Below are 27,573 nucleotides of genomic sequence, written 5' to 3'. Positions count from 1 at the left end.
ACTGTCCAGAGGGCCAGCTGCTTCAGCGTCTGCCTGCTAATCATTCTCTGGTGCGTCACCCGGCCTGCCTGACTACCCTGTGTCTGCAGGTGGGTCATGCAGTAGCTGAGAGCAGCCGCTTTGCTGGGGAGAATCTGTTGGTCCTGGAGTTTGTCAACCTCCAGTCCAGTCCTGGTCTGTCATATTGTTTCCAAAAGAAAGCAAGTAAGTTCAAGACTTGGTACTTTTATCTTTGATTTTTTTTAAAACAATGTAGAAAGACAGCAGGATGTTCTTTATGAGGTATTGCTGGCCCTGGACTTTACAAAGGCCAGAGGTCTCCAATGCGACAGAGCATTATGGTCTATGTCTGGGTGTCCTGAACCAGCAAGAGCTTGTTCATCCCTAGGCAGTCCTAGCCCTGTCTTCCCCATCACTGGCTCATTAGCTGAGCATACTATACCTTGCACACATTTTTGCTTTGCTTTCTAAATGTCCAGATTTGGAGAAATCAGAGTATAGGATAGATTTATCTGCATGTTTGTTCATTTAATCAATGGGTACTTAGTGAGTATATATTCTGTGGTAGGTACCATCATGAGCCCTATGGAGAGAAGGTTGAGTAAGAACAGCTATGAGCACATGCACCTTGCTGCTTGCTGGTGGGACAGTCATAGAGGAAGCCAGGGTAAATAAACATCAGGCACAAGAACAGCTTCCTGAAGTCTTCCAAACTTTAAACAAAGGAGCATAGCTATGACAAGGATGAGAAAGAGCTGGTGGTGTGGTTGTTATGGTTTGAATATGCAATATTCTCCATAGGCTCAGATATTTGAATATGTGGTCCCCAGTTAGTGATGCTATTTGGGAGGTGGTAGAATCTTTTGGATGTAGGATCTAGCTGGCAGATGTAGGCTACTAGGGGAGAGACTTGAAGGCTATAACTTGGTCCTGACCCATTGACATATGAACAAATTGCATCACAAGATGAACTGCCAAAAATGAACCTACCTAGCCACCACAGTTGACTGTGTTCCCTCAAACCATGAGCCAAAATGAACCTTTCCTCCCTTAAGTTGCCGCTGTATGGATTTGCAGAGATACTCAGAGAGGAAGGGAGTTGAGACATGAACTCTAGGTTGTGGGGAACCGACAGAAGGCAGCTATCATCCTTGCAGCCATCTTGAGCCATATACCCTGACAAGAGACTTGTTCTCAACAACCTACAACAGCTGAGCACACTCTAATAACATCTTGTTTTATATACCCAGGATTTTCCCTTGGGTGTGTGTGACTTAAAGGTGTGACTTAGAGAGAGACTTAAAGGTGTGACTTAAGAAGTGAGACTTATAAAAGGCGAGAGGCAGACAGAAGAGGGACTGGAAAACTTGGAACTTGGAGACACTAGGGACTAGGAACTAGGGACTAGGAACTCGAGACTTGGGACTTGGAAAGAGAGAAGAAGAGAGACTTGAGAATAAATGGGACTGAATCACACTCTGTCTGGTCTCCATTCTTCGCATCCGCCCTCACTCTCTCTCTTGCTGAACCCTGACCCGCAGACAAGAGCTGGGACAATTCAGCCCACAAAGCTTGGGGCAGTGCGGGATCCAACATTTGGCAGAGGGGTCCCCGACACTAGGTGAACCTGAAAGAATCCAGTCCTGATGGTGATAGTCTTTGAGAAGACTGAGACATGCTTAGGTTTCTCTGGAGGTCCACTAGGGATTGTCAGGATCCTGACTGATGAAGGCCTTGAGGTTAGACGAGGGCTTGTGTAGGCATTTTATGATTTGTGGAATTGTACTGCCATATCTCCAGATCCTTGATTGTTTGTTAGAATGTTCTGGATGGGTCTAGCTTCTATATCAGGCTCTGTTCCATCTTTTAGGAAAAATGGCCACAGACAGGCCTGTGTGATCCTGTGATAGAGCCAGAAGAGCTCCCTAGCAGTCTGGAAGTTTCGTAGGTCCTGGAGGATGTCTGGGAAACAAAATAACTACCTAGGAATTGGACTCTAGAGATATGGCAAAGAGATCCTGCAGCCTGCATCTCTGAATGTCAGGTAGCCTGTGGGTTAGATCCACCCAGTACTCAGATTTCTTGTTTCCTTATATCCCACTGTATCTATCACTTTCATCCAGTTTTAAACAAATTCAATGATGATTATCTGTCATTGTCTGCATGGGCTGAGGACAGTCCCTAGATGTTGGACTTTCAAAGCTACAAGTATGAAAGTTCTGTGTAAAGAAGAATAAATCAGTCACTCCAGAGTCACTGTGTGCCAAGCATTTCTATGTTCTATGTTCCAAAGGTCTGGGTTGAAGTTTGGCTATTTGATTTAAAGTCAATATATTAGTTATCCATTGTTATGTTGATTATTTCAAAGCTTGGTGGCTTAAATCAATGACCAACACTGATTTTTAAGATGTATTTAGTTTTATTATATGTGAATGAGTGCTTTGTCTGCACGTATATCTGTACCATGGAAGTACATAAAAGAGTGTCAGACAATTGTAAACCACCATGTGGGTGTTGGGAACTGAACCTGGGTTCTTTTGGAAGAACAGCCAGTCTTAGTTACTAAGCCATCTCTAGGCCTAATAATTAATACTTATTAATTTGGTTTCTATGAATCAGAAAAGAAGAGCGGTGAAGCTGGGCAGCTCCAGTCAAATTCTTTCATGAGGTGGAGGAGAGGTCAGCTGGAACTGTGATCATTTGAGGGCTGGACAAGACCTGGCGGGTCACCACTGAAGATGGTACTCTTTGCTTTTCTCCACACTGTCTTTGGGGCTTTGTGAGTGTTATTCCAGCTTGGTGCTGATTTCCCTTCCTGAGAGCTGTTCAAAAGAGACCAAGGAAGACACCTTATGCTCTTGTTATACAACCTTGGTAGTTCTGCATTTCTGGAACATTCTGTTATTCACACAGGTCAGTCATGCTCATTGTATCAGGAACTACAAAATAGGGTGAGTCACTGGAGACAAGGATGGCTGGGGACATCTCAGAGAATAGCTATCACAGTCACTGTGCATTTTACAACACCATAGCTACTTCTTAGGGCTTCACCTGAGAATTAAAGGGAGTGGCACCACTGCTTGGCCTGTTTATTCTGATTATAAAATAATGCATGTGTTCATATAATAAAATTAGGAAAATTAGGAATAAGTTATCATCTATAGTAAAAATACTAACAAAAATATTTGGTGTGATAGAAACATCATTAGGAGAAATATAATAGCCTAGGAATCTATGGAAAATGGCAAAGAAGAGTCATTTGAGTACATAAGCAACATCACTTTAATGTATGGCAAGTATTTATGTACAACTATGTATATATTTTATATTTTTAATATAAATATATTTATATTAAAATATGTATATATCTTACATATTTTACAGACACTCCCCTTAACTCTTTTTTTTTTCAAGATAGGGTCTCTCTGTGAAGACCTGGCTGTCCTGGAACTCACTCTGTAGACAATGCTGGCCTTGAACTCACAGAGATCTGCCTGCCTCTGCCTTGGGAGTGCTTGGGTCAAAGGTGTGCTCCATAGAATACTTAGAAACATACTTAAGAAATCCTTTGGGGTATGTGTGTGTGGTACTCATGCAGGTGTGTGTTTGTGTGTGCATGGATGGGAGCATGCGTGTGTGCAGATGCAAGTGCAGTTATATGCATCTATGTATAGAAGGTGACCTCTGCTGATTTCTTCAATTACTCTCCACCTAATGTATTGAGACAAAGTCTCCACTTGAAACCAGAGCTCCCAACTTGGCTAGTTTGGATAGCTTGTTCTGTGATCCAGTCTCTACTGAGATTACAAATAGGATAGTATGATAGCTTGAGCATTTATGTGGGTGCCAGGGATCTGGACACAGGTTCTTACCCTTGTGTAGCAACTTCTTCATTTGTTGAGCCATAACCCCAGCCTTCAAAATTCTTTCAAGGGTGCACATGAACATACTTAGATGGCTATTGCTTGGAACTCCACCTAGGAATCTATGGAAAAACAGCCTGTATGTTCAGATGTTTCACCAGCTGAAATGTATACTGTTACTAATAGACACAATTACATATAGAATGATACATTACATTGTGTGTGCAAATATATGAACCATTTCCTGGAACTAACAGAGGGGAGGGAAAATTAGAGAGGCTGGGAAACCAGAGATGCCAACAGTAAAGGGTAAGATGTTGGAGAGAAGATGAATGGAAAATACTTGGGGTGAATTTTACCCAGTCCTAGTGCAGTGTTGCTGGGTGGTCCACATTAACTGAATGGGACTGGAATGGAGCACCTATGAGACTTTCTGGATCTTAGCTACCACATTTGTAAAATAGGGGCCATAGGGCCACTGTGCTTACTCTATGGTGCTAATGGAAAAAGCAAAGGGGAAAATGCTTGAGGAAGTGTAAAGACCTAAGCCAGAGGAAAGTACTCTTGTCCATTATTTTCACTGCTAGCTCCAGAGAGGCACCTGGTGGTGCTGCTGCTGCTACCAGACCACATAGGACTGCTGCTTCACAGTCCTGGGGGCCCTCCCTCCAGATGCACTAGCCATATGTTTTGCTCCTGTTGTTGAACACCTTGGCCACTGTATTTTCTTAAACTCTGCTTCCATGTGCTTGTGAAAGAGCATGGAAGGCTGCTGGCAGAGAGTTTTGCTTGTGTCTGCTTGCTTATGCCTGGATGGAAGGTCAGGTGGGGCTAGGTGTGCACGAAGCTTGCCACCTGGTGCTGGTGTGCAGGCAGGACTGGCACCAGGCCACGGGGCTCCAAGAGATGCAAGTAAGTACAAAGGGTTCCAAAGGCAGTAAATAAAACTTGTACAGAAACCTGTAACACCTTTTCAAATTCCTGTCACATCACCAAGGTTCCAAACAGGAGGAGGACTGAGTTACTTCGACAAACATTTCCCTTTTTACTTCTTTTCTAATAAAATTATTTCCAATCTGTTGGAGTCTGGCAGCCATTTGTGTGTCAGTAAGAGGCAGCTTTATGGGGCGGCCATGAGCAGACTCTGTGCTAAGACTTTCGGCTCTATGTGAAAAGTGAGTTGCTGCTTACTGAAGCACAACTGAGACCCTCCAGCTGCTGCCCAGAGACACCCACACCTGGATCTCTGCTTCCAGAATGGCATGCTGGTCAACGGGTAGCAAAATACCCTCTAGAGTGGAGAAAAAAAATCACACCTTCATGAATTGTCTCATTTTCAGATTCCATGGTGTAAACAATCTCCCCATGATATCAGTGGACTCAGGTGATACCCACACATGCAGAATTAGATAGACAGTAGACAACTGGCCCCAAGAATCAGCATAAGCCAAAGTCACCACTGAATCCAAACTTACTCATTAAACACATCCATAAACAAGCATCTAAATAGCCAATTAGCATCTCGGAATCAACACCTCCCAAACTGAACTCAGTCATGTCTTCCACTGTTTCTCATCTTGATGGAAACAACACAACTGGCTTTACAAGCCATACCCCAGACACTGGTGGAGTATTTCTTTAAGTTTTCTTCCCTCACTATCATGAACAAACTCCCAGGGTCAGAAAACTTAATGTTCTGAGTATTTATAATCAGTTTATTCCTGGAAAAAATGGTTGAAAGTAGTTTTCCTATGTTTACTGTTGTATGAGCACATACTCACACATATACACATATCACAGATATATACTACACACATATGAACATGCATGCATGTACACACATACACGCAAAACATGTGTACATGTGTTTGTGCAACTCATTTTCCTACTCAGTGATCTTTGGAAAATCTAAATATGATGGTGTCCCTTCTTTTAATGGCTTCTCATTGGTTTGGGGATCATTATAAAATTTGTAGAACAATCTGAAAAAGTCATGAGTGACCTGCCTCTTTAGCCTAAACATTCCTGTGCTGTTCTGGCCACGTGATCCTTACTCCTTCTGCCCCAGCCACAATGGCTGACATTTAATCCCTCAGACATTTTTTTCCCCCACAAATTGTTCTCTTCCTAGAACTATTTGGTGTGACCAACTCCACCTCAGTTTTCAACCTCAGCTAAAGTTTTTGAGAAAGATCTTCTCAAACTTCCTAACCTGAAAAGATTCCTTCGTCTCATCTATAGCTTCCCATTCTGTTCTTAGCTCATGCTCCCTACGACAGTGTGTGAAGTCCTAACTACTTTCCCTAGTGGCCAGGTTTTGGTATAATCAAACCAGGGTGGTGTCTCACTGTATTTTTAGTTTTCCTGGTCTGTATTACTCATAAGTTTGAGAAGCTGAAATATGTTTATTACCTATTTGAATCTTCTATCCTGCTCAAGTCCTCTGCTTACTTTTGTATTGTGCTGTTTTGTTAAGGTTAATATTTAAAATCGGCTTGTTGTTACAGGGCCCCACCAATTTCCTGACTAAGCAAGGCCTGAGGCCATGAGCGGTAGTGTGTTCTCATCACTGCTCGGCTCAAGCCCCCGGCTCAGGTGGACAGAGACACTGGCCCTGCCACCCATGAGATGCCAGCGTGAGAGATGGCTTTGCCAATCTACCATGCTGTCTCCACAAGGCTGGACTGAGCCCAGACCATCCCGTCATTCACGCCGTACCTGGTAGAAATGAGACTCTAATGCTTAAAGATTATCCAAAGGCTTTATATGTTTGGTAATGCTCAATTAACAAGATGCCCACACAATTAGAGGTGTGACCCAATATCTAACCTTATGATATAAGTTGTTACCCAGGACTGCTCTCAATAGATGTGTGGTCTTCCATGGCTCCTACATCTCTGCTCCTCCTAGCTCCTCCTCTTCCTCTCCTTTCTCCTCTCACATTAGCTCCTCCCAAATTACCGAGTTTATGGTAAATGTTGCTGGGAAAATATCCTGCTACACTATTTTAATCTTATCAGTAGTGGGGCATTTGGTTAATAAGCCTTGTGTGCTGTATAGGCTGTGAGGGTCTTCTTCCAACTTTTCCCTTGCTTTTGCACTCTCTTCAAGAAGCCTTTTGATAAAAAATAAGTTCTGAATTTTAGGGTTATAAAATACATGGTTTTCTTTTAGCTCATAGTATGTTTCTGTATTCTTTTCTATTTCTGCTTGTAAGAGTATGTCAGGGTAAAAACTTTCTCTAGGATGGTCTGTCTGAAAAGTTCATCTTCTCCTCATTCCTAAAAAAAGGATCTGAATAAGGATGGCAGTAATTTCCTCTCAGCACACCAAGAAGAATCCTCCCTCCTTCTTGACTTTGAGTATTATTGATCAGCTTCTGTGTAATTTCTCCCCTTTGTGGTTTTATTTACTTTGCTTTTGAGAAAGGGTCTCCCGTGGCAGCCTGGCTGGCATAGGACTCATTGGGTAGCTCAAGCTGGCCGAGAACTTGGAACCCTTCTGCAGCCTCTTGAGTGCTGAGATGACAGGTGTGTGCCCCCAAATTCAGCTTGTTTGAAGATTTCTGCCTTTTATCCCAGCTCTCCCACTTTTGTACAAAATTGTACTTGTTCATTTCCAAAACACTAAAAAAGAATAGCAGATTTTGTTGAGTTTTATTTTGTGTCCTCTCTTGCGATTTAAGACTTAAAATCTTTGTTGGTCTATCTATCTTTTTGTCTTATCATTTTCCCATCTGACACAGAGGCACACCACCTATACACCTCTTTAAGGATACATTTGATATCTAGCACTGGAGAGAAAGGAGGTCAGCAAACACCCTCTGAGTGCTGCCTCTTTGGCCATATTCAAGGTGGCTTGCTGCTGGGGCCCAGTGAGAATCTCAAGGCCATTTTGGCCAGGTTTGGGCATCCCGTTGGCAGTTTCCTCACTGGTGTTCTTCCCTGCTGAGCTGCATAGATTTTCCTGAAGTTTCAGTGCAGCTCACTTCTGCTTACTCAGTCTTGCTCCTCCTTCTCTCTTCCTTTCAGAGTTGTTGATCTTAACAAACATCTAACATGCCAAGGTTTGGTCTTTTGACACCTTCCAGTGGACTCAGTCTGTGATGTGTGTGTCTATGTGAATGTGTGGTATATATATGCTCTGGTATTTCCTATGAAACTATTAAAATTAAAATTCCTTGGGGTTGTGGAGATAACTTAGTGGGTAAAATGTTTGAGTGTAAAGATCATTCATGATCCAATGCTTGGCACCCACGTAACAGCCACTGTAATCCCAACACTTGGGAGGCAGAGACAGGGTTCCCAAGAGGAAGACAGATAGATGAGCCAGCTGAGTGGTAAGCTCTGGCTTCAAGTAAGAGACCCTGCCTCAAAATATAAAGTGGAGAGTTATTGAGGAAGACACCCAGCGTCAGTCTCTGGCCTCTACACACATGAGCATACTACACACACACACACACACACACACACACACACACACACACCCTAAATACACATAAAATTTAAAAACTCAGGTAAATTAAATTTAGTAGAATTTATTTATTTGAGGAAGTGCACTATGAATACAGCAGTTTAGATTAAAAACAGTTCAGAATGCTTCACTTCACTTTATGTACAGGCATAGCCAGAGAAAAAGAAATATATACAGAAATAACCTGATTGGCTGCAGTTAGCATTTGTTGTATATGGTAGCTTTCAGATTGTGATTGGCTAGGACTTCAGCTACTCTGATTGGTTGGGACTCAACTGCTTCTACTTCCATTTAGGGTACCATCCTCTTACTCTTTAATGTAAATTCATTACATGCTAGGTTACAGTGCAGGATGCACAGAGAAACCTTTAGGCTAAAATTAAAATATAGGTGGGAGTGGCTTTAAGCCAAACCTAATTCAATTTAACTGTGCCTCATTCCCTTCTGTGTTTATATTCCTTGAATCTTTGTTGGGATTTTTGGAGACTTGTATTGAAGTTGGGTTCTTTTTGAGATTATATGGGATTTTGGCAGGGGGAGGGGGGTGGTGAGGAGGGGTTACCAGTTGCCTAGGGGCCTGGTGGATTTAAGGGCAGATTGAGTTAAAATTGTGTTAAAAATGTTGAGGCATCTGTGTATGGGAGGGGATTGTAGTTAAGATAGACATGCTTTTAACTTTGCCTCTCCTTGCTGGGCTTGCTTCCTGGTCTCGGCATATAAAGCCATGTTCTTCCAGACCCCTCTTCATGTGTCAGTCTCTTCACCTTGGGTGGGCTCAAGGCTTAATTTCCTGTTTCTCATGTCACTGTGAAGCCCTTGGATGGAAAGGAAAGGTCACTGGAGTTCAGTACATAGCTTCGGATGAAGGGTTGGATCTTGGTTTCTTTCCGAGGTTCCCAGGCTCTGTGTCTTGCTTTGAAACTGGAAACTCCGGGATGGTTCCAAGTTTCAAAGTGAGATATACCCCTCACTTTATTGCCAGCACATTCATTCATTAAAATGTTATTTACTTTTGGTTTATATTTATCCAGGCTTCCTTTATTTTCCTTTTCTGAATGGGGGCTGGGTCATTTAGGGTTTCTAAGACCTCCATACAAATGGAGATAAATGTCTAAGTCATAATGAAATGGGTTTTACATGAGAACTTCTGCAGCGAGGGAGATCCCAACAGAGAGACAAGACAATCTCTGTTGGTCGCAACATCAAAAATACAAAGTGGCTAGAGGAAGCTGGGAGAGACACACAGCTGTAGGACTAGCACCCACAGACACCATGAAAGACAATCAATTTTGCATGCCCAAAGGCCAGAGACCAAAAGGTCTGTTGGGCATTCAAGAGAAACACCGAGATGAGTTACTGGGATATGAAGCTTATTAGAAGAGTTATTAATGCCACAGAGAGACAAAAAATAGCACATGAGAAGGAGTTCATGCAGACAAAAAGTAGGATATGAGAAGAGTTCATGCCCCAGCAACAGAGATAGCATGATGGGGATTCCAAAGACAGGAAATTGGGGGACCATATGGCTGAAGTGGGAGTCTCTTCTTATCCATTTCTGAGGATGGGAGTGGTTTCATAGCAGGGCTCTCTGATTCCTGGGAGGAATTTCTGCAGGAGGCAGAAAAAAAGGATGGGGACAGGATGTATGCTTTCTTTAATGTAAATTCATTCTCCCTGAGAAACCCTGGCACCTGGAAGTCTGTTGGCTAGAGATTCATAGGCAATGTCTCAGCACATGGCTTTCAGGCTCAGTAAAGGGGAAGGGCTGCAGGTACCATGCATGGCCAGCTGAATTCTAACATTACAGTTTAGCATAGACTACCACAGTGGGTTTTCCCTCATCTGTGGTTTTATTCTTTGTAGCTTCAGCTCCTCATGGCTAACTGTGCTCCAAAAAGATTAAGATGTACCTTGACTCTTAGCATGATTATAATTCTTCTATCGATGATATTGCTATTTATGCTTTTGCCATACTACAGTTCTCTCCTTGCTCATTTACGTGAGTTACAGGAATTGGACTGACATTGCCAGGCTTATGTGGCCTGTGCCTTTACCTGCCATCTATCTAGCCTTAGTTTTTGAGACAGGGTCTCTCGATAAATCAGGAACATACTGACTTAGCTAGGAGAGCTAGCGAGTAAGCTCCAGTTTCTGTCTCTCTGCCCCTGATGCTATACGCGTATACCACTGCACCTAGCTTTTACATAGGTGTTGAGAATATTAACTCAGATCTTTAGCTTGAGCAGCAGTGGACACATCATCAATGAGCCATCGCCCAGCTCTCAGGAGTTCTAATTTCCTCCAAGTACGCTGAACATGAACATCCATTACTCTTTGCCTCTTGATTATGAATGCGGTATGACCAGTCACCTCAAGTTCCTGCCACCATGACTTCCCCACCTTGATGGACTGTACCATTAGGCTCTGAGCTGAAATAAACACCTTTCCTCCTAACTTACTTTTTGTCAGGGGTGTTATTGTCACAGTAACAGAAAAACTAATATAGTTCTTTACCATTTCTCTGAAGAATGTCTGCTCACTTCTATATTACACTTACTTAATGAAGTTTTCCTGCTAAGAGGAAGACAGAGGGAACATATGATCTGGGTTTCAAAGGTGTGAGGGGCTCACTGTGTTGTGCCATCTCAACTTCCTCTAAGGAAGATGAAAAATAGCTACTGAGTTTTTGTTGGTGTCTTTATGTCAACATTATAGATTTTAATAGTTGCTGAAAAAATATTATAATTTTCAGTAACCCTATAAACCAAAACTTTAGAGTTAAGCATTTTAGACCAGGGTGTGTATATAATAGGAGCTGAGAAATGGCTTGTGTCAGTCAGTAACCTTTCTACCACGATAATGAACATTACTCAAGGCAGTTGACTCAGAAAGTAGGGAGGTTTGTTTTGGCTCATTCTCTGGAGCTCCCAGTCCATGATGGAGTAGTCCTTTTGCTTTGGGCTTTGGCTGAGGCAGCACATCATGGCAACAGTGAGACAGAGTAAACTCAGCCACTTGTACACTAGGAAGTAAGGAGGCTAGGAATTTGTAATCCCTTTCATAGGCATAGCCCAATGACCTAAACACCTGACTTGAGGCCTTTCATGTGGAAAGCCCACACACAGTACCTTTAGCTGCTTCCCGCAAGGCTTGGTCCTAGGAATGTGGGGAGGGTGGTAAGGGAATGAAGAAAGGACAGACACCAAAGATAGACAGACATAGGTACAGAAAAGTTGGGATCCAGAGGGCTGTACTCACTCTGATGGAGGACACCAACTACTACAGCAACCTTGAACCTTGTTAATTCCATACATCTGAATGGAAGAGGTGAATTTATGGCACACAGCTGAATAAAGGAGGCAGGTTTAACTAATCTTCCTAGAGGAGTCTCTGTAGGAGATCAGTTTCTGGTGGCAGTCTTCCCAGAGGAGGAAGCTGTGGTTGGTGGTTTCTCCACACAATGGCAACATTTGCACTTGGAGAAGAGGAAGGCTTTGCTATCCATCTCTCTGAGCCTCTCCTGGGGAGGGCTTACCTTTTCCATGGGTCAGAGGAATTTGGGTTCTTGATATGGTTGTGCCTATGTCAAGAACATACATTCACTCTATTCATCAAAACTTTCTGATGGCTCTTCAATGAAAACCAAGCCTTTAACACCTAGACCCAGATTTAGGTACATTTTTCATATTCAAACCACAGCAGAGCTGGTATTGGATAGTCAATTAAAAATACTAACTAATCATTATTTTTGGTATTGATAAAAAGGTGATTATGATTATAAATGGTCAAAATGCATTCCAGTTTTCAAAACCATTTGAAGGGGAGAAATTTTTATATTAGTGGATTAAGTAAAGAGGCCTCAGAAGATCTGAGGAAGTGACTTGGCAACAATTTTCTTGAAAATTGCCTAATTTTATCTTTGGTCTCAAAACTCAGATCTACAATTATATCTAATCTAAGACAGCCCGACTTTCTTGACAAAATAAGTAAAACTTGTACTCTGGGAAGAAATTAGAATACAAACAAGAATAATTGGGCAATAAACTTACACCAAAGAATTAGTTTTGAGTGGTTTAGTTAATGTATAAGTATACTGATGCAACTTTCATGCCTATTAAATGCTTGGAACATTCAATTTTATTTTTAACTTTTTATTGATTCTTTGTGAGTTTCACATCATGCACCCCAGTTCCACTAATCTCCCTGTCCCCTCATATTTGCCCTTCTCCCTTGTAATCCTCCCCAAATAAAACACACACACCAGCAATAACAACAAAAAACCAAAATATAATAAACATCTCATCATGGAAGCTGTGGTATGTCACAGTGTGTCCCACATCTTTCTCTGTCAACACATCTTCACTTGCAGATGTTTGTCACAATGGCTCACTTCTGTGACACCATAAATATTGGATCATCAAGATTACTCAGAGTTAGCCTGTTGTTACCCTGTGTCATGTAGACTCTGCAGCTTTAGATCAGAAAGACTCACCCTTTCATGGGTGCCAACTGTTTGCAGATGATATAGATTTTGGAGTGGGTCAATTCATAGCCCTGGATCTGGGCCTGGGTGGTAGCAATGCTGGTCAGCCCAATGGCTCTCCTATCCACCCCACCAGGGCAAGCTCTCCAGCACTGTTCTGGCTAGACTGCCCAACGCACCGTCAGGAGAAGCCAGGGTTAGCTCTCCTGTTCTCATACCCTCAGACTGACTTACTGACATCCATGCCTCCAGAGCTAGCTCCTAGTCAAGACACTGGCCCATTCTCCCAAGTCCTGTATCCTGTAAGAGCCTGAGTCAGCTCTCTGGTTCTTATACCCTTGGGGCTGTGTCACTCTTGCCTTCTCCATTAGGGCTAGCTCCACTGTGTTGCCCAGGTGAGGTGCAATGCCCGCTCTCCCAATTGCTGCAGCCTGTGAGGGACAGAGCCAGTTCTGGTCTCATGACCTGTGGATAGCTTTCCTGACTGCCAGAAGTGGGGAGGGGTGCGGGTTAAGGGCTGGGCATCACCTCTGCACCCCTGCCTTCCCACAGCAGATGAGTGGTGAGGTCAGCTCTCCTACACTAATGCCCTTGGAGGTTGGCTCACCCACACCCTTGCTATCAGGGTCGGCTCTGTAGTGCTGCCTGCGTGAGGCTGAGGGGCCTGCTCTCCTGAGTGTTGCCAGTGGTGAGAGATAGGGCCAGCTCTCCAGAGGGCTGCATCCAGTGAGGGGCAGGGTCAGTTTTGCACAGCCCCTGGACATCCAGGTAGTCCCCAGAAGCTGTCCTGGCCAGGGAATCCCCATGTTCTCTATGAGCCATGGACATAGACATTCATTCCTGCCACTGTGTCGCCACAAACATGGCCCAGACATGGCCTTTAGCATTTAATTTTAAAATATAAATAAATGTTTAGATACACATTAAATTCTAATTTTTAAAATTTCATAATGGTCATTACTATTTCCAGCTTAGGGCTGGAAATAACAGCCTGGAACGTGACAGGGTCCACTCCACTCCACTCCACTGAACTCCAACTCCACTCCTTACAGTCTTCTATTCTACTGGTTATTTTATCACTTTCCTTTAACGTTAAAGTTTAGGAAAACTGTATAAATATTCACAGAAACTTATGTTTCTTGAAATTAATGGTCAGTAAAATGTAGAGGCCATGGTGAACATATATTCCCTTTGTGCAAGTGATAATAACATTGAAGATTCAGTATTGTACAGATGGGCCAGGTGAGGGCCTACCCGATCTCTCCTACAGAGACAAGTACAATGTCTAATACAATAACAAAAGTTATTGAACATTGGGATATATTTTCCTTGAGAGATTCCTGTTTTCATTGACAATACCCGGCTTTTGTTATTTCCATGAAGATTCTGCTGGTTCCTTGTAGCGCCTCTCTGAAGCTGTAATTCTTGTTCGCTTCTAAAAAAGACATGATTACTTATTACCTGTGATCGTTCTTCAATTCCACAAGAGAACAAATGAACTGTGCATTCACAACAGTCTCGTAAACGTATTTGGCCAGGAGGAGGCTTCTTGGCTGCGTGCCAGCAACTGGCTTTAGGGACCTTGTTTAGGTAATTTGCTCAATTTTAAAGAATTGGCTTGGACTGGAGAGATGACTCAGGGTTAAGAGCACTTGCTGGTCTTTCAGGGGATCCTGGTTAAGTTCCCAGTATTTATATTGGGAAATTCCAGTTTCAGGGAATCCAGCTCCCCCGTTTCGGTCTTTGCAGACATCAGTCAGCACAAGGTGCATGTGTAGATATACAAGTACACATACACATAAAACCAAAGCTAACATTTTTAATTGGTTTAACTCTAGTCCCAGGATGAAGTTTATGAAAAGCATTGAGCATCACAAGGAAGGACCAGAATCCCTGAGTGGCTGTGGTGTGAATAAAGAAGAAAAAAGACCTGTTCTTGTGCATTTACTAATCTGATCAACTGTATCAAGACCCTGAATTGACAGTCATCTTGGGAAGTTACTTGGCAGGCAAACCTGGAAGCTCCTGCTTCAGAAATCTAGCAGGTAGATGGCGATTCTGGCATGTTTTATTTTCCTCTCCTTCTTTTTCTCCCCTCTCTTGCCCACTTTCATTTGGGGCTATTGAAGATTTATGCAGTTCAGCACTCAGAGGATGTTTTCATAGGCTCTAATGAGGTCCCAGCAGTTTTTAACAATAACAGGACATTACTGTTCCTAAGATATATTATGTGTTTTTCCTCATCTTTCTCCCTTGAATGAAATGTAGAGAAGTATGTTAACTCCCAATTCCCATTCCTTTACTATGACAAATGGTTCAGTGACTTAATAGGACTAACTACCTTGCTGCGATTTTTATATGGTCATTTAAATAAAATCTCAAGAAGAGCATAGTTTCCACATATTTTCTGTTAGATTACTGGAGTTCACATGAATGGCTGTTTATTAGTGGCCACTGAAGTCATCCATAATGCTATCCTTGCTACTTCTGCATCCCGGGGATGTCTGTGCAGTGTTTGCTAGTCCTTTTGAGAGCTGCCCCTGAGAATGCTTCGTGTCTTGGTCCATTTCGTTTTGTTATTACAAAACCCCTGAGACTGAACAATTAATTAGGAAAAGAGGTCTCAGTGGCTCACCGTTCAGGAAAGTCTAACAGCATGAGGTGAGGGTGCCCTGCATGTGCTACAACACAGTGGCTAAGCATGTACACGCAGTAGAAATATACATGTCAGAAAACAGGAGATTCAAGAAAGCCAAGCTTGACTTTTACCAATCCATATGGATGAAATAGTCCCACAGGACCTGACACACTCCCTCCAAAGCTTTGATCCTTTTCCAAAGTGGGGCTCCCACCATGAAGCCATTGGAACCTCTCAATAGCAGCACCATAATGGAATCCAGTTTTCTCACACACCAGCTCCTGGAGGACAAAATACAACCAAACCATAGTGCCAATGTCCTTCCACTTCTTGGGGTTGGAGGGCAGTCCACAGTAACATCTATGGCTTCAACTCCATGGGACAGTATGTACTTGCAACAGGCGCCCACTCCCTTCTCTGAGCTGTCTGGGAAAAAGAGCCTCCTCTAGTGACTGTGATGGAAGCCAGGAATGTAGAGGCATCTTAAAGGGAAGGAACAATTTCAACAAGAGACTACCTCAGCCTTGAGTGACTTAGCTTGGGCACTCCCAGCATTTGTGGGAGTCTCTGGTGACTGCTTTTGGAACCAAGTCTAGAGTGATTTTTTTTCTTTTTCTTTTTTTTTCTCCTTCTTAAAGGAAAGGTCAGACAGATTAAACTTAAGGGAAAAGAGAGAGAGAGAGAGAGAGAGAGAGAGAGAGAGAGAGAGAGAGAACAAGAGAGAGAGAACAAGAGAGAAGAAGAAGAAGAAGAAGAAGAAGAAGAAGAAGAAGAAGAAGAAGAAAGAGAGAGATAACAAGAGAGAGAGAAGAAGAAGAAAGAGAGAGAGAGAGAGAGAGAGAGAGAGAGAGAGAGAGAGAGAGAGAAACCAAGATGTGGTCCACAATGTAACATGGAGAAATTCCAACAAAATCAGGTATTTTCCTCTTAAGAACAGAGACTGTGGGGAAGGCTTTCCAGCAGTGGGTGGGGACAGGGGTGAGGGTGGGAGACTCCAAGCAGGAAGGCTACAACCTGCATTAATGTGTTCTATTTTGGTTCTGGGCTGCTTTGGAGCTCTGGATCTGTGGCTTTCACCCTGCCCTGAAATTAACATGTTATAAATGGATGGCTTGCAGCTCCCATCCAGCAAAGGAAGAAGCTTGAAAAATCATTCTGGGAAATGTGCTGAATCATTGTTCCAGGCACAGAAAGTCACCATGCCCTGAGAAACAGACTGTTGGGAAAGGCTCTGGGACAAACACCCCCATTCTATGGTTGTCACATCACTGCTCCTGTTATTTGGGTTTGGTTTCTACTAATAAAGTCTCTTGAGAGACTATTTGGAGGCAGATTTTCAAAAGCCTTCCCTTTCTGGATACCTTTGGGACAGAAACCGAAGAGCTATCTGATCTGGCTACGATAATTCTGTTCTCCATTACGTTTCTCTAGACAACCGCTTTTACCCCTTGCACATGTGAATTTACACACACACACACACACACACACACACACACACACACACACACACACAGAGCAAGTGCCAGATGCTGATGAGTTCCAGGACAGAGCTGACATGTATTGGAAGTTGTATGCTCTGTGCATGTCTGATGTGGGTTCTGTACGCTAGGTACTTTGTACGCAGCTTTGCCATCTGGTTCTAGAGTCCTGTTCTAGGTGTGGCCTATTATTCCCTCAGGTGGGCTGGCGGTACTGATGCGGTTGTGGACAGCTCCAGGTCCCGGGTGCTCTACTTCATTCAGTGTCCTTTCTCTTTTTCCAAATAAGCAGTCTGTCCAAAAAGGGATCAAATGGAAAACTTTATAAATACTCTAAATGATGGAAACAGGAAGTAGAATAAAAATGATGGAGCTATTCACAGAAAGCATACATGTCAGACTTTTTTTTCTCTGTAAATATATACTATCCATTCTAAAAGGGCTATGCCTAAAGAAGGAAAGACACGCAGTGACTTGGCTGATATCGGTCACAGGAAACTTGCCTTGCATGAGAGGGACTCCTCAGGGAGTGTGTACTTGGGACACTACCGCAGAGCCATGGAAACTTTTGGAGAAAAACCAGTTTGGTTTCCACATTAGATATGCAAGGCTTGTGGAGTTCTAGAGGAGTCCATTTTCTGCGGCTACAACAGAAAGCCCTAAACCAGTTCTTTATAAAGAATGACAGTTCATGTATCTCATTGTTCTGTAGACGGTGAATGGACATCTGTGAGCATCTCCAGCTGCAGGTGTGCACACATGCAAGTGGTGCATGGCAACTCTGCATCGCAACGACCACTTCCACCCAAGGCATTCACACACCAAGGCATTCACACCCTCCAACCTCTCCATTCCCTGAGTATTTCTTAAAGGTCCACCTCTCAATCCTGTCACAGAGGCCACCAGCGTTGAACAAGAGTTTCCAGGGGCGAGCCATTTTCAGATCACAGCAGCTACCAGTTTTCCAGTGTCTTGTGCTCTACTGAACAGCTAAAATAATGGTATAACTGTTCTGGGAAAATAACCAACTGATTATTTTAGTGTAGGAGCTAGGAAGGAGTTCATACTTGGTACTGTGAACGTCATCAAAGTCCTGTGACTGAGGAGCTCCCGGGTAATAGAGCTGAACATAATCTTCTTGTTTTGCTAAATTATATACATAAACGAAACTGTAGAATAACAAATTTAAAAAATAAGCAAAGGATACTTTTTGTTTGTTTTGACACAAGATATTACTATGTTCATTCCCAGGCCAGTCTCCAACTCCCAACAATCCTCCTGCTTCTGCCTCTCAAGTGCTAGGATCACAGGCATGTATGACCATGCCTAATACAAATGACAACTTTTTAAAGGTTGCTTGTAAAGTCGAATCTGAAGCAGCCTTTGGTATTTTGCTGTATTGCTTCGGCTTGGGTGTCTGTTGGCTGTTAGCCACACAGGAGTCAATAACATCACTTTCTGATCACTCTGAAAATGTTTCGTGGTTGTTCTCACACTTTCAAAATGCTGAATGTTTCACTTACAAAACTGAAATTTCACCTTCCTCAGTATCAACTCCAATCTCCTTTTAAAAAACAATCTCAGATTTCAGTCAACTCTGGTGGTTAATCCCTGGAGATGCCAGTACTCAGGCGGCTGAGGCAGAGAGATAGTTGTAAGTCTGAAGCCAGATGAGCTACACTGTAGGTTCCAGGCTATTTTAGGCTAAGAAGGAGATACTGTCTCGGAAAATAATTAAAGGGTGAAAATAAAAAAGAAATCAGAAACGAGAGTGAAGGAGTCATTAAGCTGTCAGGCCTCTTGGGATTATAGTGGTGGACAGAAGGTTTTCAAAATTCTAAGTTTTGCTCAGAGGATCATGTTCCATCACCACATACAGAATTGACAGTGCTTTCCCTTGAAGTGACGGGCCCACTGCTCTCCTTTCCAGGCAATGTCTGCCATGTAGCCAAGTCTCACAACCAGGAGACACTGGGCACAATCAATCATTTCTCCACTTTGAAACTGGTTTGTTGTGTTTTGCTGGGTTCTCTTACTCTTCTGCTTTTCTTTCCCCTTAGCGACCCAGGTTTGTTTGTTTGTTTGTTTGTTTGTTTTTACCTATATTGGCTACTTACACACCTGCAGTGGGGCATACTCTGGTTGTGATCCTGAGTCTTTAGTGTCTCTAATATGCAATCTACTTAGGTGGTTGCATCCAGTTTTGTGGTTTGTAGATGCTACCTGCTGCTGGATTTTTCCTTCTCAATCTTTCCCTTTCTCTCAAATCTGTCTCCACTCAGCCAACAAACTCCAAAAACCTGGCAAATAGCTTCATTTGGAAATCATATAGTTGTTTTCAGTCAAAGGTGACCTCAGCAGAATTCCGGATGCCATTTCCTTTGGCATTTTCTCTCCAGTGTCAGTGAATGACACCAACATCAAAGCCCAGAGTTTAAGGTTAATTTTTTGGATATGTGTATGTTGTATGCATATTGTGTGGTGTTGGTACATGCATTCGAGTGTGTGGGTATGCAAGCCCATGTGCACACATGGCATTTGGCATCTTCCTTTATCACTTTAGCCTTACTGCCTTGAGATAGGATTTCTATTTATCATGAACCTCTCATTTTAGGCTAGGCTGGCTGACCAGAGAGCTCTTTGGCTCTGTCTCTCTGTTCCACAATCCAAGTAGTGGGATTGCAGGTATGCCAAGCCATGCTCAGCTTTTCTATGGGTGCTAGAGATTAGAATTTGCCCTCTCATGCTTGTAGAGCATGCACTTACTTACAGAGTCATATCCTCAGTGAGTATAATAATTAAAATGTTTGCCTCTCCTACTCCATAACCAAAAGCACCAGTGGCAAGTACACTCTAAAAATGTTTTGTGGTTGTTCTCACACTTTCAAAATGCTGAATGTTTCACTTACAAAACTGAAATTTCACCTTCCTCAGTATCAACTCCAATCTCCTTTTAAAAAACAATCTCAGATTTCAGTCAACTCTGGTGGTTAATCCCTGGATTAACTCTGGTGGTTAAACCACTCTAACTCCATCTTGAATCTCATCCCTGGTCATCATGCCCACAGCCCCTGTTCTTGATCAAGATGTCTTCAGGAGAGAAAGAATATTGGATGCTTAGTAGGCATAGGCATCCCTTACATGAACTGCCACAGTTACTTTACAACATGGTCCTTGGTGCTGTACCATCAACTTACGAAGTCTTATAAAAGAAGTGCTTAAAAAGGAAAGACTTTATAAGAAGTTGTGCTGGTTAATCTCATGTTAACTTGATACACAAACTAGAGTTGTCTGGAAGGGGGGAATCTCAACTGAAAAAAAATGTCTCCATAAGATCCATCTGCAAGGCATTTTCTTAACTAGTGATTGGTCAGGGAGGGGCCAGCCTCCCTGTGCATGGTGATATCTCTGGACTGTTGGTCCTGGGTTCTATAAGAAAGCAGGCTAAGCAAGACAGAGAAAGTAAGCCATCAAGCAGCACTCCTTCATGGCTTTTGTGTCAGCTCCTGCTTTCAGGTTCCTTCTCAATTTGAGTCCGTGTCTTGACTTTCTTGGATGATGAACAGTGCTTTGGAGGTGTAAGTCAAATAAACCTGTTCCTCGCCAACTTGCTTTCTGGTCATAGTGTTTTGTTGCAGCAGTAGAAACTCTAATGAGAGTAGGAGCCCGTATACTTGAGGCTGCCTGGGTAGTAGCATTGTTCAATCACATGCTACAAGACTTTTTTTTTTTTCAGTTGAGATTCCCTCCTTCCAGACAACTCTAGTTTGTGTGTCAAGGTAACATAAAATTATGGGTATAGCATTGTTCAATCACCTCGAAGAATCCAATAAGTTTCTGTTCAAGATACTAGGAAGAGAGATTTGTATGATGGCTGGGATTTCTTTGTCATAAATAGGATAGTCAAAGAGTTTATCATCTAAAACTAAGATGCTTGGGGAAGTGAAAGGGTGCTGTCTCCATACTGGGGCAGTCTAAAGCAAACAAAGGTGCATGTTCATCCCAGCTATTATAGAGCAGTGTGCTGTAGCTGAATGCATTGGAAAGTGGGGGCTTTGCTGAAAGGACCAAGGGCATCACAGCCACAAGAGCGAGACTACAGCCACAACTCAGCAAGCATTGGGTCTGGAAGCTAAGAGCTTCCTTTGTGTTCGTGCTGAGTTGGCTTCCTCCTTCCAGGCCAACATTCTCTTTCACTAGTCCACGTGGTTCTGTTCAGTTCCAGAGGTTACATCAGGTTAAACCAGAATACCACCCCCCTTCATTTTATTAGCATTCTTTCCGTTTTATAAGTTCACATTTACAACACTTAGTAAAACAATATTGGGAGCCACTTGATGTTTTGATGACACATATCAGAAATCCAAGTCTGGATAGGCAGTTACATAAGCATCCACTTCAGACTATAAACTTGCCTTTTGGTTTGATGGTACAGAAGTAATAGGATTCTCATTTACATTGAACATCTTTAAGATCTGGGCTATCGATCATGATTTTAGTCATCAATGTAAAAATAGTATACACCTGAATGAGTGGGAGTGACCTTCATGGGTGGAGAAAGGGAGAGACTGGCCTGGTATAGCCATAAAAACTAAAAGGCATGAGTCTGTGACAGCCATGGGTATCATTTTCCTTAGCAGCATTAGGCAGACTGAAGAAGTGTAAGTAGAGAAAGAGTGGTCAGGTCTAGGATTAACATAGTAGAGGAGAGCAAAAGCCATATGGCAAGAGGTTGTTGACCATAGACCAGTATGCTCAGAACACAGCAGGGACTGGCGTGGATGGATGTGGGTGAGCTTGGGAGCCGAGAAAGTTGTTTACACATGACAACTTCAAAGGGGTGGGAGTGGGGTTCTGAATGTCTCACAGTAGTATCTCATCTAACAAGGATACAATGAGTTAGGAATCAGTAATGCCAATAAAAGTTTCTTAAAGGAAGCAGGTCTTCAGTTGCCTTATGGAGGTCAGCTGTCCCTCTAGAGGCCACATGTGAGTCTGGGTTTAAAAAAGTAATTCTTCTAGTTCTGCAACCCCCCCCCCTTTAAAATCAGTTTGTTTATCTGTTAGGAACTGAAGACAGAGTTCTGAAGCAAAAAACAAATTTGGGAACTACTGCTCTGAAGTCTGTCTGTCTGCTGCGCAACTGGCTATGCATTAGCCGCAGGGCTTGTTCACAGTGCAACCTACTATCCTTAGGGCCAGAGGGCCAGAATCCCATTCTGTAACTGTGACATCAGAGTCCGAATTTTGGCAAGCACACAAAGAAAAGTGGGTTCATCCATTCCAAAGAAGACTGCCTCTGTTCAAGACAGTTTAGAATATATGACATTCAGAACTGCTCTAGGTATTTGAAGAGCAATTCAGAGCAAACAGAGACAAAGAATCCCTGCCTTTTCAGCTCATCTTTCAGAGAAAGAAGACAGGTAATTAACACAAGAAAGAAGTTGCTCATATGGTCTGTTAGAAGGTGAGGAAGAAGAGATAGACCAAGGCATAAGTGGTAGACTCGAGGTCAGCATAAGCTTTGGTGCTTAGAACAAAGTGATGAGTTTTGGAAGCAGAGCCAACAGAATCCCCAGTGTAGGATGGAATACATAAGAGAAAGATGCAAACAACTCTAAAGAGGGACACTATCAACAAGGAGGCAGCAAGCTGATATTGGGAGAGGGAAGCCCATGCTTCTGGTTTTAGACAGAGGAGAGTTGGGATGCTCCTTAGACATCTATGGGGTCTGTGGGATTAGTTGCTGAGGGGCAGGTTAGAGATCTGGGGCCCAAATATAGATCTGAGGGATGTGAAAGAACAGAGCTGTGACCGTGGGGAACTCCATATGAGGTCAGATAGTAGAGGGAGGTAAGCAGAGGAGACAGGAATGGGAGGGAGGGGAAGCAGATCAGAGGGTCTGTAGCACCTTGAAATCCAAGGGAAGAAAATAAAGCAAGGAGAAAAGAGTGGTGGGTGATGGATGTAGCTGCTTTCAATCATGTAAGAAAACTGAAAACTCGGCCATTGAATTTAGCCATCTGAAGAGTTGGGCCAGAGCAATAAAGGGAAAGTGGTAGTCAGACGTAAGTGTTTAAGAATAAGGTTAATTCTTCAGAAACTAGACCTGGGACAAGTGACTGAGGGCCATAATAGTTCCACATACAAAATTATTTACTCACCGTCTACTCTTTAGCAGACTGTGTGCTTGCCTTTGGGGAATGTTGATTTACTTGGACCTACACCTTCTATTTCTAGCCAAGTGGTGAACAGTGGTCTATGGACTGTCTGAAATTCCAGGTGCATAGAGAAGGAGGATGAGGCTGGTGGCAGGGACGAGTTTGCAGTTTTATTTGGTGGGTAAACACTCCATAGACTTCTGTAACCCTTCCAGGCCCTTCTTTGCAAGCTTAATGATACATGTTTATGCAAAGTTCTGGGACATTGTGACCCTGACACATTTGAATAGATTTACCAAGACCAAGAAATAAGCACCTTAAAACCCAGCAGTGTGCAGTAAGAAAAACACGGCCACGCTGATAACATTTAATCCCATTATGGACCCCAGGAGAACCCAGCAGGAATGGTGTCCCTGGAGTTGTGAACAGTGTCTTTGAGCCCTCATGTAGTTTCTGGACTGTGAGAGAGGAGAGCTTTAGAAAGCTAGCCCCCAACACCAGCAAGCCACCTATCCACTCTGTCTATTCTAGTGTTACTATTTCCTCAGAGTCTTCTGCTACAGGGACAGTGTTTTGTGTTTTTTTTTTTTTTTTTTTTTTCCCAGAATGCATTTTCCAGTCAGTTTTCTTCTGAGATCCTGGTATGTTATCAATGTGAGACTGCAGGGTAAATGAATGTGCTGTTGTGTTTAGCTAGCGATGAATGAGAAGAGTTGGGTGTTGAGAGACACCTGCATCTGTTCTCTCTGGAGACAGACCCCAGCCCACATGACCTAACCTCTCTTTGTGCTCTCTTGTTTTCTTTCCTCTATTTCTTACCCACATCTGCCAGCCACCAAGGACGAGTGACCCTGAATTCATCAGCACCCCGTTGGGTAAATTATTTCTCTAATTACTTTGTATCAACATTTTAAGCTAAATATTCAGGGGCTTACTTCCCCTCCCCCTTGGAAAGGTTTCCAAGGAGGCTGAACAGACTTAGAAAAACACCCATAAATCCCTCTGGATCAGAGCCGTGCCCCAGGGTGCTGGGCTGGGCAGGTGCAAGAGCAGCAAGATGGGATGAAGGAAAAGGCTTGGATCCAAACCAGAAGTCACATTGTATGCAGTTCCTTTTATTCTTTCTTTCAGGTACATTTCACATCTTTTCTCACAAACCCAGGCCAAACTTGTGGTCAGAGTCTGTTCCTGAAAGAGAGAGGATGGAGTGGAGCAAGTGCCAGCTAACTTCAACCTGTGGTGTCTGCACAGAGGTCCCAGAGGAGGAGACTGGCATCTCAGCCTTTCCTTGTATCCCACCAGTATTTACTTCCAGCCAGTGGAAACTGGAACAGCTACTCACAAGAAAAACAGAATCTGATGTCTTGATTGTCATGTTCCTCCTGGGGCATTTGCTAAGGGTCTGGCTTGAACATGTTTTTATGTGTGCAAACGTAGTTGCATTAACCCAGATGTCCTTCCAGTGTAGAATATATAGGCCCCTCCTTCCCCTGGCTTACCCCAGGGTTCCTGCTGGTCATCCTGAGACTTGGAAAAGGAACTTTTCGTATTTGTGTTATTCATTACAGCGGCTGGGTAGGATATTTGTTGAGTGTGTGTGTGTGTGTGTGTGTGTGTGTGTGTGTGTACATGTACTTCAAACAATTTGAGTTTGTATCTGACTATGTTACTCCATTTGACAGTTCTGGTGGTCAAACTCAGCGTCTAGTTCATGTTAGGCATGTGTTCCTCTACTGAGCTATCTTCCAAGCCATTGTATTTTAATTTATTTAAATTTTGACTTATTTATTTTGAAGTGTTGATACTCTATTCAAGAAGCAATCCAAAACACATTTGAAGGTGATACCACAAGATATAACTGGGCATCACCATAACTTTCTCCAAGAGTAATGTTGGAAAATTGTTTACAATATTAAGGGCAAGTATACCTATTCGATATGTAGTCAACTAGCCCCATGTATAGGACCAGGGTTTGTTGAGACTAAAAGATCCAAGATAGAATTAAGACTTCCATTCCTGACCTTGCATTTCCATAATGAGCTCTATCTCTGCTGAAAAGAATGGACCAGAGTGTTGATAGCAACATTGTTCTTCATAAACACATTCTATCTACAAAAGAAAGGATATAAACAGTATATCAGTGAGTTTACTCAGTACACAGCAATGGGAAGGAATAGATGGCAAATGTTGAGTGAAAGTTGATATCTAAAAAGGCTACAGACTCTATGATTCCATGTATGTAATTTAAAACTAGAAAAAACCAATCTACCACGATTGCCTAGTTCTATCCTCCCAGCTCAGTAGTGTTGAGCCCACATAGATATCTCTCATTTACTTCTGTTCTCACTTGGAGTACTGCATACAGCCATGCTATCTGCATACCACCATCTGGATGTCTTTCAGATGGCTCAAAGATGCAATATCCCTAGTCACTGACTAAGAGGAATCAAGGTAGGCATGTGGGGGTCCTAGAAATGTGTTTTTCTGGATCCGGGTGAGCCTATGAAAATGAACATGTATGGAAAAATAGATTTCTATGGTGCATTTTGCTCCTTGTAAGTTATGTCTAGATCCAGCAGCTTAAAAGAAAAAGAAGAAAAATACAGAATCCTGACCTGGAGGAGCTCATATCTGGTAAGAAAGGAAAATATTGGAAGGAAATGTTTCCTTCAGTGTCGTGGATGCTGCCTTAAAGATAAACTATACCACATGGGGGTCAAAGAGATACCCCTGAGACATGGAGAAGAGCAGAAAAGGGAAGAGTGAATGATGAGAAGGAGGAGAGAAGAAGAAGAGATGGACAGGGAAAGAGAGTGTGGTCTTGGGAGAGGTAGGGAATTTCTGGAGGGGCATAGCTCCCTGTACCCAGTGTAGGCTGTGGCATCACCATGCTGAGGAAAGGTTAGTCAGAAGGTCACTAACACTGGACACCAACACTCAGTGTTTCTACTCTATGACCCTTCTGTGGTTCTTGATTTTGCCAATGAATTTCATTTTTTGGAAGTTCTCCATTTTTCTATTTTCAGTGACAGTTCCCACTGCCTTCCTTTCTCCTTCCCCCCTCCTCTGCCTCCACCTCTCCCTTTCCCTCTGCTTGTCTCTTTACCATTACTTTTCTGTTCTTTCCTGGAGCCTTCTCTCTATTCTTGATCTCTAAAGTCCTTGCCCTGCAAGAGCACACTCTGTAGTCTTTCTCTTCAATTCTTTCCTCTGGCTAACATTACCTGCATGTGTGGGTGGTCTTAGCTACCTGTTGCCCAAATAGCATTCATTCCAAGTCTGACATTCCCAACTCACGTTTTTTAACCTTACTCTCAGAGCAGAGTGTGTGCATGCCATCTAGACACTGCCATTCAGATGGTCAGCATGATCAGCAGACAGCTCAAATCAAGTCTAACATTACTCACCCTGAGCCCTCTTGTCTCCCCGGACCCCCAAGTCCTTTTTCTTCTTATCTAGTATTCTGTCACTGGGCCTTTTCTTTCAGGCTCAGTTAAGTAGCCTTTCTTTGACCTGCCATACTCTGTATATGTGTTGGCACAGCACAGAACATGCTCCTTTAAAAGCAGGAACACACTTAGAAGCTCCTATTGTGTTTTCACCTCTAAGTAGGGATCTCCCAGGCAAAGCTGAGGAAAGCTTTAGCAAGAAGGCAGCCCCATTGGTGTTTGGTGGAATTAGTCTTAACATTTTCTATTCTTCTAAGATTTGAAATTGCTTCAGAAATGTCCTGCCCTTTTCCACAGATATGTGTGGATGCTAACATTGTGACACATTTATTCACTTGTTCAAGTGAAAGAATGTTACTACTGAGTTAAGGAAAGAAAAGAAAGAAACACATTGACTGTGTTAAATTTCCCCCTAGGCATGGTGAATTCTGGGACTTTGTCTTTGTTTTCTCTGTCACTAACAAAATACTTGAGAATAGGTGAATAACAAAGAATAAAAGTTTAGGTCTGGGGAGATGGCCTAGACAGTAAAGTATGAAGATCTGAGTTTGGATTCCCAGGGCATGGAGGTCCCTGTCTTTAGCCCTAGAGCCAGGGGACTGGAGATTGGTAGATCCCTGGAAATTCATTGGTGAGCCAGCCTATCAGTGAGCTGCAGTTTCAGTGAGAGAGCTTGTCTCAAAAAATGAGATGAAAAAATAATTGAAGAAGATACCCAGCATCATGCTCTAGTCCCTACAAGCATGTGTACACATCAACGTGAACACACACACACACATGTACACACACACACACACACACACACACACACACACACACACTACACATTTATGCATATACATGTACACATAAGATAGATAGAATGGCTTTATGGTCTGGGAATTTCAAAAGCATGGCAGCAGCATCTGAAAAAGCCTCATAACACTTGGAGGCCTCCAATGTCCAGAGAGAGCAGATGTCCTAACACATTATCTCCAGATAAGGAGAGAGACAGTTACTAATGGAATGTACCACTCTCTCAGGACCTT

General features: G+C 42.9%; 1 long non-coding RNA gene across 2 annotated transcripts; it reads left to right on the top strand.

Annotated features, from left to right (window-relative positions):
- LOC143443322 (uncharacterized) lies at positions 1–25,738 on the top strand. Of its 2 annotated transcripts, XR_013112196.1 has the most exons (6): positions 1–204; positions 1,871–2,044; positions 2,620–2,741; positions 14,658–14,864; positions 23,929–23,971; positions 24,228–25,738. It is a non-coding gene; the product is annotated as an uncharacterized LOC143443322 (long non-coding RNA). The 2 variants fall into 2 exon arrangements; XR_013112195.1 differs by lacking the exons at positions 23,929–23,971; positions 24,228–25,738 and having other exon boundaries at positions 14,658–15,216.
- The last annotated feature ends 1,835 nt before the right edge of the window (positions 25,739–27,573 follow it).

This window comes from Arvicanthis niloticus, chromosome 8 (assembly GCF_011762505.2).
Source record: "Arvicanthis niloticus isolate mArvNil1 chromosome 8, mArvNil1.pat.X, whole genome shotgun sequence".
In the NCBI taxonomy this organism is placed as follows: Eukaryota; Metazoa; Chordata; class Mammalia; order Rodentia; family Muridae; genus Arvicanthis; species Arvicanthis niloticus.
Note: the sequence above shows the minus strand (reverse complement) of the source record. Positions and strands in the feature narration are given on the sequence as shown.